Raw genomic sequence first — 11,141 nt, 5'->3', positions numbered from 1 at the left:
ACATTTTGATGTTAGAAATATCTCTGATTATTGAGAAGATAAATGTAGGTGATCAAAATTCCTACTTTTTTTACTCTTTGGAAAGTAAATGTTTAGAACAAATTTTAGAAGAATAACTGTTTTCTTTCTTTATTCCCATTTATGTTTTCTGCTATGTTTATGTAAAATGATGTTTTAGAAAAATCTCAGTCAATTGCTAGTGTTCTTGATTGTGAACTTTCTAATCAGTTTTTTTTTCTGGTCCTGGCCTACACACTGTCTCTGAGCCTCTTTGTGCTCAACACTAGCACTCTACCATGTGAGACACAGCTCTACTGCCTTTTTCTGAGTAGCTTATTAGAGATAAAAGGCTCATAGACTTTCTTGCTTAGGATGGCTTTGAATTCCAATCCTCAGATCTCAGCCTTCAGAGTAGACAGAATTACAGGTGTGAGCCACCAGGGCTCAGCCTGACTTAGTTTTAAAGTTTTTTTAAGCTATAATTTATCAACCATGACATCCATGCATTCATTGTAACTTGCAATTCATTGAGTTTTGGCAAATCTCTGGAGGCTGTCCATTGATCACCACACCCCAGTTGTAGACCATGTGTACTGCCCTAAGAAGTTTCCTCAAGCCTGTCATCATCTCCACTCTTAAGCAATCAGATGTTTTTCCGTCTTTATGAGTTTTCCTTTTCTGCATCTCATATGAATGGAATACTACAAAATGCATAGTATTTTGTGACTGCCTTCTTTCACTTAGGATAATATTTTTGAAGTTCATCCTTTTGTGTATGCATTGATTCTTAATTCCTTTTTATTGCTGAACAGTATTCCATTTCATAGAAACAACAGTTTTCTTTATCCATTCACCAGAAGATTGGTTCCACTTTTTGGCTGTTATGAATAATGCTGCTGTGCACACTTAGATAATGTGCTTGGTACATTCATAGGAGTAGATTGGCTAGGTTATATGGCAAGTTGTTTAGCTTGTGCTTGTTTCATTTCACATTGCTGCAAGCAAAGCGGAAATTGTCCGGTCTTTACAGAAGACATGAATATTGTGTCTTCACATGTAGTTATAGTCATTCTAGTGTGTACGAAGGAGTGGTTTTGATTTGCATTTCTCTGATGAGTAATTAAGTTTAGGCAGCTTTTCATGTTCACATTGGTTATTTGTAGGACTCCATTTGTGAAATGTATCTTCAAACCATTTGCTCATTTTTCAATTGAGTTGTCTTGTTTAATTATTAACTTGAAATTTCTCTTCATATATTTTGTATACTTGTCCTTTTCAAATATATGACTAGAACTTTCTAGTGTTCTTCAATGTATGTATGTATAATCAAATTTCCACAATGGGTATGATTCAGTGATTTTAGTATAGTTGCAGAGTTGTATAAACATGTTCATAACTGATTTTAGAACATTCATAACACTCTGAAAAATAAACTCCATACCCATTAACTTCTTTCTTTTCCAACTCATGAAAATACCATTTTATTATCAGTCTTAAATTGACATCATATATTTCATCTTTTGGAACTTGATTTTTTGTTTCACATAATAGTTTTAAGGTTTATCTAAATTATAGCCTGACTTAGAATTTTATCCTTCCTTATGATTAGTATTGGATAGATGTATGTGATTTGTAGGAACTGCCAAATTGTTTTCTAAAGAAGCAGTTCCATTTATTCAGTATTACAGCAAAACAGAATGGACTTAATGTCTTTACATCTTTGCCAATACTTATAGTCTTCTTTATTTTATTTCATTTTTTAGCTATCTTAGTGACTGTAAAATAGTTTGTCACTACAGTGTTATGGGACTTTTTGGAGCATAATCAGATCTTGCTTATCAATGTAACTGTTTAAGGATCACACATTTGGTGTTAAAACTAAGCCTTGCTCCTAATCCATGACTGACTACTTTCTTTCTGCTTTATTCTAGTAGGTCAATAGTCCATGGGTTATTTATTGTTTATGTATATATGTGTGGTGGGTAGGGGTGATGTAAGTGTCTAAATTCATTTTTAATATTTGCATATATACAAGTAATTATCACATTATTGTTATGTTTTGAGACTGCCATTTTGTCACAGGGTTGTCTTGGCATTTTTATGAAAATCAATTGATTTTAAATATAAGGTTATATTTCTGAGCTCTCAGCCAGTTCCCTGGGTTGACATTGCTGTTCTAAAAATAATGCTTTCTTGGGGCTGGGAAGGTGGCTCAGTGGTAGAGTGCTTGCCTTGCATGCATGAGGCCCTGGGTTCGATTCCTCAGCACCACATAAGCAAAGAGCTAGAAGTGGCGCTGTGGCTCAAATGGTAGAGCGCTAGCCTTGAGCTGAAGAGCTGAGGGACAGTGCTCAGGCCCAGAGTTCAGGCCCCACGACTGGACCTCCCCCAAAAATAAAGCTAATGCTTTCTTGACTACTACAGCTTTATAACAAGTTTTCAAGTCAGTGAGTCTACTATGTTCCTTTTCAAAATTGTTTTGATTACAACAGGCCCTCTGCCTCCCCTCCCCCTTCCTTGTCTCCCCTCTCCCTCTCTCTCTTCTTTTTTAATCTTAACCCTCTATGGCTGGCCTCCAGCTCATGATCCTCTGATTTGAACTTCCTGAGTGCTGGAATTATAGGCATGCATTAACCATGCCAGATCCCTCTACATTTCCATATGGAATTTAGAATAAATTTGTCAATTTCTGTTTGAAGCCTGTCAGTATTTTGTTATGAACTGCATTAAATTTATATACAATTTTGTCAGTTTTGTCCTTTAGCCCACACTTGGGAAATGTCTCTCCAATTATTTAGAAATTTCATTTTTTGCAACAATATTACATAATTTTCAGTATACTGAAATTTATTACTGAATTTATTTTGACTCACTTTTCATGCTTCCATGGATGGAATTATTTTCTTAGTTTTACCTCTGACTACTCATAATTAGCCTATAGAAGTGTGACTGAGTTTTCTAGATTGGTTTTATTTTTCATTTGCTAAACTCATTTATTAGTTGAATTACATTTTTCGTAGATTTCTGAGATGGAAAAAAAACTGTACCCTAGATACTGTTTATCACAGTAAATATAAGTAATTCTTTTCTATTCCTAGTTTGTTGAGTCATTATTATTGTTATTATTGTTATTATTATTATTTGTAGTTGTTGTTGGTCATGGGGCTTGAACTCTGGGCCTGGGCTCTGTCCCTCAGCTCTTCAGCTCAAGGTGAGTGCTCTACCACTTGATCCACAGTGCCACTTCTGGTTTTCTGGTGGTTTATTGGAGATAAAGAGTATCATGGCCTTTCTGCCTGGGCTGGCTTTGAACCGCAATCCTCAGATCTCAGCCACCTGAATAGCTAGGATTACAGGCGTGAGCCATCAGTGCCCAGCTATTATGATTATTTTTGTTGAATCCTTAGCTTTTTCTTGAGATGGTTGTATATTTTGTTCTATTTTTCTATTAATAGCTGTACTGGATATTAAATAAGTCCTGAATTCCTTGAATACCTACTTCTAAGTTGGGTCTCATAGGCTCTGGGTTATTGGATTCATTTTAATAATATTTTGTTAGGGACTTTGTAGTTATGTTGCCAAGGAAGAAGGCCACTATGTTCATAGAGGCCTCAAGTGATTGGAAATGGACTCCCTTCTCAAACACAGGATGGGAAGGTAAAACCAGTTCTGCTGCTTCCTCCACTCAGCTGGCCACCCCTTCTCAGTCAATTAAAAAAGGCAGAAGAAGAGAGAAGAGGTGATTCATCTGTGTTTAGTAATAAGCCTTTCGGAAGTGCAGTGACTCAAACTGCATTAGGGATCGGCCAACCAGTAAACAGCTACCACAGGGGAGTGGCAGTCACAACAGCAGCCCCGGTTCATGATCTGGGCCTCCCCCAACAGAAACGGGGCCTCATCACCCCCCACACCCTGGAGTAACCACTTAAGTTTTCTTTCCTTGTGTTTACAAGTGTCCTCAATGGGTCTGGGCATCTCTGAAATGGTAAAAAGATGATATTGGGAAAGAAACGAGCAAACCACATAGTTGAACAACATCCTGCTTGGCAAAAAGAAGAGGTGTTTCTGGTTAAACCCTGTCTGAGTGCCATGTGGTGCCCATTACAGTGTACCCAAAGTCCAACTGATCATAAGGATCAGGCCTGGCCAATCACTGTTCAACCACAAAGAGGGAAGGATGGGGCCTGGGACTTGATGGAAAATGATGGGAGAGATTCTATCCTTCCTTGAAGACATTTACAATTTTATTCTCCTAATCCAAGGGAGAGGACAAGGTGAATACTGAGAAATGGAACAAAAAAGCAGATCTGTTCATCTCTATCTGTCTCTATCTTGCTTTGTGCCTCCCTTTGTCTCTGTCTGCCACTCTCCCTGACTCTGTCTCTGTCTCTCCTCTGTCTGTCTCTATCCTCCTCTCTCAGACACATACACAGAGAGAGAGGAGGAGAGGGAGGGAGAAAGATGGGAAGAGAGACAGTGAGAGCACGCATGATCTACTGTTCTCAGTTCCAGACACCAATGATTTCCTGCAGTGAGTTCAGCTAGTTTTAGCTGGATGTTGTGACTTGGTACTGAAAGAACCTGTGGAATGCAGAGCCTCCTTAGATAAACACCTGGCAATGCAGGCAAGTTAGGGCTAATGTGTCCATGAGATGGCTAAAACCATATTTGGAGGAATTCATTGAAAAAAACACTTGCTTTTGGGATTCATGGTGCCAATGGCACAGCTAATACATTTGTGATGAATGGAAATCTTGACATATTCATTTCTAGATAGAAAACTCCTACTACAGGAGAAATAAAAAGAGAAAAATCTTATAATTAAGCCATAGAATTTTCAACCTAAGTATTCATTTTCAGATGAATATCTTATTTCTTGTTCTCATGTGTGGTGCTTTGTTAACTGGATAATTCATGTCTGTTTTAAAGTAGTTAGAAAGTTGGAGTTTGGTAAGATTTGAGTGCAATTTGTCAAACTCTCTAAATAAGAGTTCATCAGAATGAGCTCCAAGCTCTAAGCATAGAAGAAAAAAAAGTAACCCAAGATAATTGAGAATCAAGTGTGCATGATTGCTGGTTGATTTATGATAATGACATTTTGGCTTTTATAATTATGAATCACCTTTACAGGAGTATTTGGGTCAAATGTAAACTACTGCCTCTGTTGCGTTCTTTGGAGGCTGTCTTTGTCTGGGAAGGTGCCGAGTGGCTGAAAGACTGGTCATTGCTGGGATGGGTCACGGTGACGAACAGAACGAGGGGAAAATGCTTCCAAATGAAGATTCTGGGAGCAGATGACCTCAGCTGGATTCTCCATTCTGCTACATAGTCACTGCATCGCTTTTAACACATCTGCAAAATTCAGAAATTACCTATTAAAATGCTTGCAGACTTGGAGATCAAATAAGACTGTTTATTCAAAGTGCTTAAGAAAATATCTAGAGCTTAATAAATGCTCAATGCTCGTTCATTCTTTTTATTATTATTTTTATGGTGTTCTTTTTCAATGTCAAGGAGATGTACAGAGGGGTTACAGTGTCAAGCTTGTAACCCCTTCCCTCATTTTCCTCCTGCTTTTTCTCCTCCTAACCTCTACCCCCAAGTTTTGTATAGATTATTTCCAACATATTGTCTTGTGTATATCGCTGTTGCATTGGTTCTTGCTTTTTCTCTTCTCTCCTTAGACTTGAAATCTTCATCTTCCTTTCCTATCTATTGTTTGCAGTTTGAGGAAAAAGATGACATATGCAGTTACAATTATGAGTTTGAATTATTTCTCATATAAATTTAAACTATGGAAGCACTTTAGATTACAGAAAACACACAAAGTCAGTACAGTGAATTGATTCATGTACCTACCCATTATGCCCTAATAGTTATGGTACCTTTATTCCATGTAAGAAAGCAACATTGATCTATCATCAGGGTAAGCAGCATGCTAAGATGGCTCCTAAGACTCCAGGGTCTGATATTATCATACCTTCTCTTTCAGTTATTTAAACACTAATTTATGTGTTTCTCTGAAGGAACTTGAACGTTAATCACAGGAGCCCTTTCCATTTTGGCCTAGTAGTTAAAGACAGAGAAGGTAGAGAGAGGCAAAGCTTGGAATGGATTTGACAAGAGAGAAATTTTCTTGCTAGCTTTGAAGGTAGGAATTCCAAGTGTTAAGAGGAGTCTCTAGTTCTGACAGAACTTCTGCTTATGAAGAAATGGGAAGCTCAGCACTACAGTGGCAGAAAAATGACTTTGGGGTCAGGCACCAGTGGCTCATGCCTGTAATCCTAGCTACTCAGGAGGCTGAGATCTGAGGATCATGGTTCAAAGCCAGCCCAGGCAGGAAAGGCCATGAGACTCTTTTTTTTCCCAATAAACCTCTAGAAAACTGGAAGTGGTGCTGTGGCTTAAGTGGTAGAATGCTCTCCATGAGCTGAAGAGCTGAGGGACAGCGCCTGGCCCAGAATTAACAAAACAACAACAACAAACAGCAACAACAACAACAACAAAAGAAAAATAAAAGAAAAAAAGAATTTGGGTAGCAATTCTCTGGGTCTCCACAAAGAACCAACATCTCGATTTCTGCTTTGTAGAATAAAGAGCTGACAACTGGGCCCACACTGGCCAGGACTTTAGAACAGAACACAAATAAACCAGTGCTGATTTGTTAGGCAGAGATGAAAAGCTAATGCAAATATTGTTAGATAAATTTCATTATTATAGTTAACTGGTGTTTTAAAATTAATATTCCTTCTTTGTAACCTCTGTTGTACAGGGTATTAAAAATGCATTTAGTTACCATGCCATAGTATCCTCTAATCTGAACTGTGACAGGTTTTTAGACTTTCCCCATTTTTTATGACCTTGCATGTTTTGAGGGGCAGAAGGAAGGTATTTCACACTTTGGGCATGTCCCATGGATTTTCCCACTGGCAGATGGGGCTTATGAGTGATGGGAAATGAGAAGTCATTTCATCATGAGCACTCCCTGATGTCTGTGTGATGTGCCTGGAGATGTTATCCTTGACTATAGGATTTCAGCCGTTCCCGTTCCTCCAGAGAAACATTCTGCTTGTTCCTTTCCTCAGTCTCTATTGTTAGAGAACAAGTCACTAAGTCCAGTTTCACCTCCAGAAAGGGAGCATACCTACATATATTATTAGAAGTGAGTTTTTTTGGTCTGAAAAAGGTAGATGAGACTTTTAATAATAAATATACATTGAATTTATCAAACAGTGTATGTAAAATACATACTTGCTAAACCATATAATATATATACACACACAATGGGTGCACACACACATATACATATATAGCAGTGTAAAAGCATTCTAGCTGCTCATCATCCCTACTTAGGATCAATCTTCATGGAGCCATACTATAATTCTTGTTCTAGATTTAATTTTTACAACTGAAGTATGACTACTTATGTTGCATCTATTTTTAGGTTCTAGCTGGCCCTGTGCCTATCCTCTTTTATGAAGTGTTTATTCATATATGGGTCCAGTTAAAATTTTTATTATTTATCTTACTATTGCTTTAATTTCTTTTAACATATTCTGAATAAAAGTCCTATATGAGATGTGTGGATCATATTTTCTTACTGGTATTTTAAATGTTGACTAAGACCATCATGGGCTTTTTATTTGCTGGCTTCTACTTTTCTCTGTCTTCAATAAGAAGTTTTTTTTTAAACCAATCTAAATTTTGTTACAAGCTATTTTTTCCCTAGAGATTTTATAGTCTCTGCACTTGGATTTAGACGTATGGTTTATTTTGAAGTAATTTTTGTGAAACAATATTTGCGATTCACTGTTTTCTGAGTCAGTTGTTTCAACTGTGTTCACTGGAAACGTTCCCTTCTCCAAAGGATAAACTCCCTTAGCTGCTTTGTGACAAGTGAACACATGGGTATGTTTATGAATCATCTGTCTACAGATCTCTATCACAATCATCCTTTGAATTCTACTCCATCCTTGATAATAGTATTTGTGCTGACATTTAATTGGTCTCCTATTTGTGTAACCTCTCAAGCTTTCATTGGTTAGCATTGATTATTTCTTTTCTCAATTTTTTGGGAATTAGATGTGTCATTGTATTTACATAAAGGTTTAAACAAATATTATATAGCTGGAAGCTGTAGTCAGCCCAGGGAGATTGGAGGAATCCCATCTCCGTACAACTGGTCAGTTGTGACCGAGGTGCTACACATGAGCCCCCCCCCCCCCACAGCTCTCTCTGGAGAGGGCAGGGAGGGTCCCACAAAGACTTGTGAAAACATTCAGGTCAACTGGTTTTGGCTTTTATTGTAAAAGGGTGGAACAGGGTGAGGATTTTTACCATGGATAGGACTTGCTCGGTTTGACTTTCCCACTGGTGCCAAGAGAGGGAGCTCCAGAGCTTTCTTACCTTACAGAGGAGGCTCAGAGGAAGAAAGGGTGGGTGGTTTGATGCTGCCAAATATCAAAAATGGAGTCAGACTGTTGTACTGGGTCTTGCTTTGTAATGCAGTTTAATAATTATGCCAAATAATGCTTAACCCATTAACTTTTGTTGTTAGTGTACTATACTGCAGCGTTTCCTGATGGCCTCAATGTTCTGTTGTCCTCTTTCTATTTTGCTGGCTTCTTTCTTATTAATTTTAGTGTTCTGTTTCATTTTGTAGGGTTTAATATATATAATTATACATATATTTCACACATCAAAGTTTGTATTTACATACACATCTTATTGTGTGTGTGTGTGTGTGTGTGTGTGTATGTGTGTGTGTGTGTGAGTGTGTCAGTATGGGCTTGAACTCCTAGCTTTGTGCTCTTGCTCAGCTCTCTTGCTCATAGATAGTACTCTACTATTTGAGTCATGCTTCCAGCCTAGAATTTTGCTGTGTTTGCTTCAAAATTGAGTCCTCCAACTTGAAGCCTCCTGAGTAGGCAGGGTTACAAGTGTAAGTCATTGGCACCCAGTTACGCATCATAACTCTATGTGACAACGTTAAAATATTCTTCTTTGGCACCTTATCTTTTGTGTTCTACATTTCTTATGAACTCCTCAGTAGCTCCTTAGCTCTTTGCTTCAAACAGCCAGTTATATTTTAAAATGAACAAAATTTCTCCATGTACTAACTTTGATTACTCCTCATTGTTCTGAATATATTCAAGTTTCTATTTAGTGTCATTTTCTTTATATCTAAATAAATTTAGGGGAGAATTCAAATTCTTGGATCAGAAGTGTGAAGGTACCCTAACTTCTGAGATTATATAATGAACACATGAGGATTGACCACTGGAATTTTCTCATGTCTGAGACTGTGAATTCATGAACAGAAGCATGGAACAGAAAGCAAGAAGAACCTTTAAACCTGTGTTCTTCAATAGGACAGCCACAAACTATATATGGCTACATTTATGTAAATGAATTAGATTTACATATTTATGCATTGATTGTCATTGGTTCATAAAAACCATACTGAAGCGCAGCAACTCACATTTCCTGTTGGTCAGGGTCTACCAGCCCGATGAATAACTCTGTCTCCCATGAAACCATGATCAGGTGTCAGAGCATACTGGGTATCTCTTGGCAACAAGCATTGCAAATATTGAAAGTTTATTTTTTTGGTTTGCTTACTGTTTTTTTTTCTAAGAAGAAATATACATTGAAAGGCTTCTAAAGTAATCCTTCTACATTTCTCAAAAGATTCAATGACCAGTGGGATGTTGCTAGGGATATTAGAACTCATCGATTTAATTCCATTAGTTAAACAATGAGGAACAGAAGGGCAAAGGGATCAACACTAGGACAGGAAAACCTTACCATGACAAAAGTACTATCCAATGTACCAGTTTGTCCTCTTTAATTAGTACAATCTCTATAAACTTACACTCTCTAGCTGTTAAAAACTTGACTTTTATCCATGTGTGTTAGTCAGCCTTTCATTACAGTGATAAAACAACTTGATATAAACAAACTAACTCAGTTTTGGCTCATGGTTCAGGGATGTCAGTACGTGGTCAGCTGTCTCCATTGCTTTGCAGTCCAAGGCAAGGCAGAAACATCATGGCAGAAGCACATAGCAGAGGGGCCTGAAGGAAGGACTCTGCTCACCTCATGGCAGTCACCTCATGGCAGTCAGGAAGCAGAGAAGTAATAAGAGAGTTAGACACAAGACACAGCCCTCAAACCCACATTCCCAGTGATCAGCCTCTTCCCGCCAGCCTTCAAGTCCTAGTTTCCACTGCCTCCCAATAGTTCCATCCAATTGTGAGTCCATGAAAAGATCCATTCATCAATTAGGTCAGGAATTTCATGATCTAATAATTTCCCAGAAACTCCACCTCTGAATATTGCATTGTGAATGAAGTCCTCTCTCTATGCCTGAGACTTACTTTCTGGGTCCACTTCAGAGGCAAATCACACTAAGATCAAGTACTGAGTGAATCCCTCCTTGGCTTGTTCTTTTGTCTGGCAGGTAAATACACTGTTGTATATCCTCGGCACTGGTGGCCTTTGCTTAGTGCTTTGACAGGGTATATAGCTAGGTGATTCCAGAAGTGGGAATGTATGGTCTGTTATCATGACTCTCATTGATAGTAATCAGGATGCAAGACTGATGTGTGTTTTTGCCACATGGGTCCAGCGGAAGCCAGAGAAGGGTGGATTTAGTGAATCCAGAGTAGTTTTGTAATAAGTTTAACAAGTCATCAGACAATTTCCATCCTGCGAATTAGTTTTTATCAGACTCACCACCTTGGAATAAAATTATGTGCAAAATCCAGGGGTTTGGACCAGTCTTACTTGTGAGTTGGGTTTACTTGAATAGAATAGAAACCCAGGATATTACAGGATCTAGTCTCAGTTTTATGGGATCAAATGCATTTGTTGTTGTTTCCACAGCAGATCAGATCCATGGGACCTAGTTCAATTACCCTAATATCTCTCAAGCACTTACAACAAAGAGTATCACCATGACCAGGGCAAACATTTTGTAAAGATGTCCATGAGTGTTAGAAAAAAATACATGAAGAGAATATAGTCACATGATGAAGTTACTGATCTGAGACTTGCCCTTAGTTCAGTGGTAGGTTAGACAGAGCTCACACTAGGAAGGACTGGGAAGACTTTTGGGAAACAGCTTGTCATAACTCAAA

Source organism: Dipodomys merriami, unplaced genomic scaffold, assembly GCF_024711535.1.
Source record: "Dipodomys merriami isolate MVZ:Mamm:240054 unplaced genomic scaffold, mDipMer1.0.p SCAF_2, whole genome shotgun sequence".
Taxonomy (NCBI): Eukaryota; Metazoa; Chordata; class Mammalia; order Rodentia; family Heteromyidae; genus Dipodomys; species Dipodomys merriami.
This window is presented reverse-complemented; position numbering follows the sequence as displayed.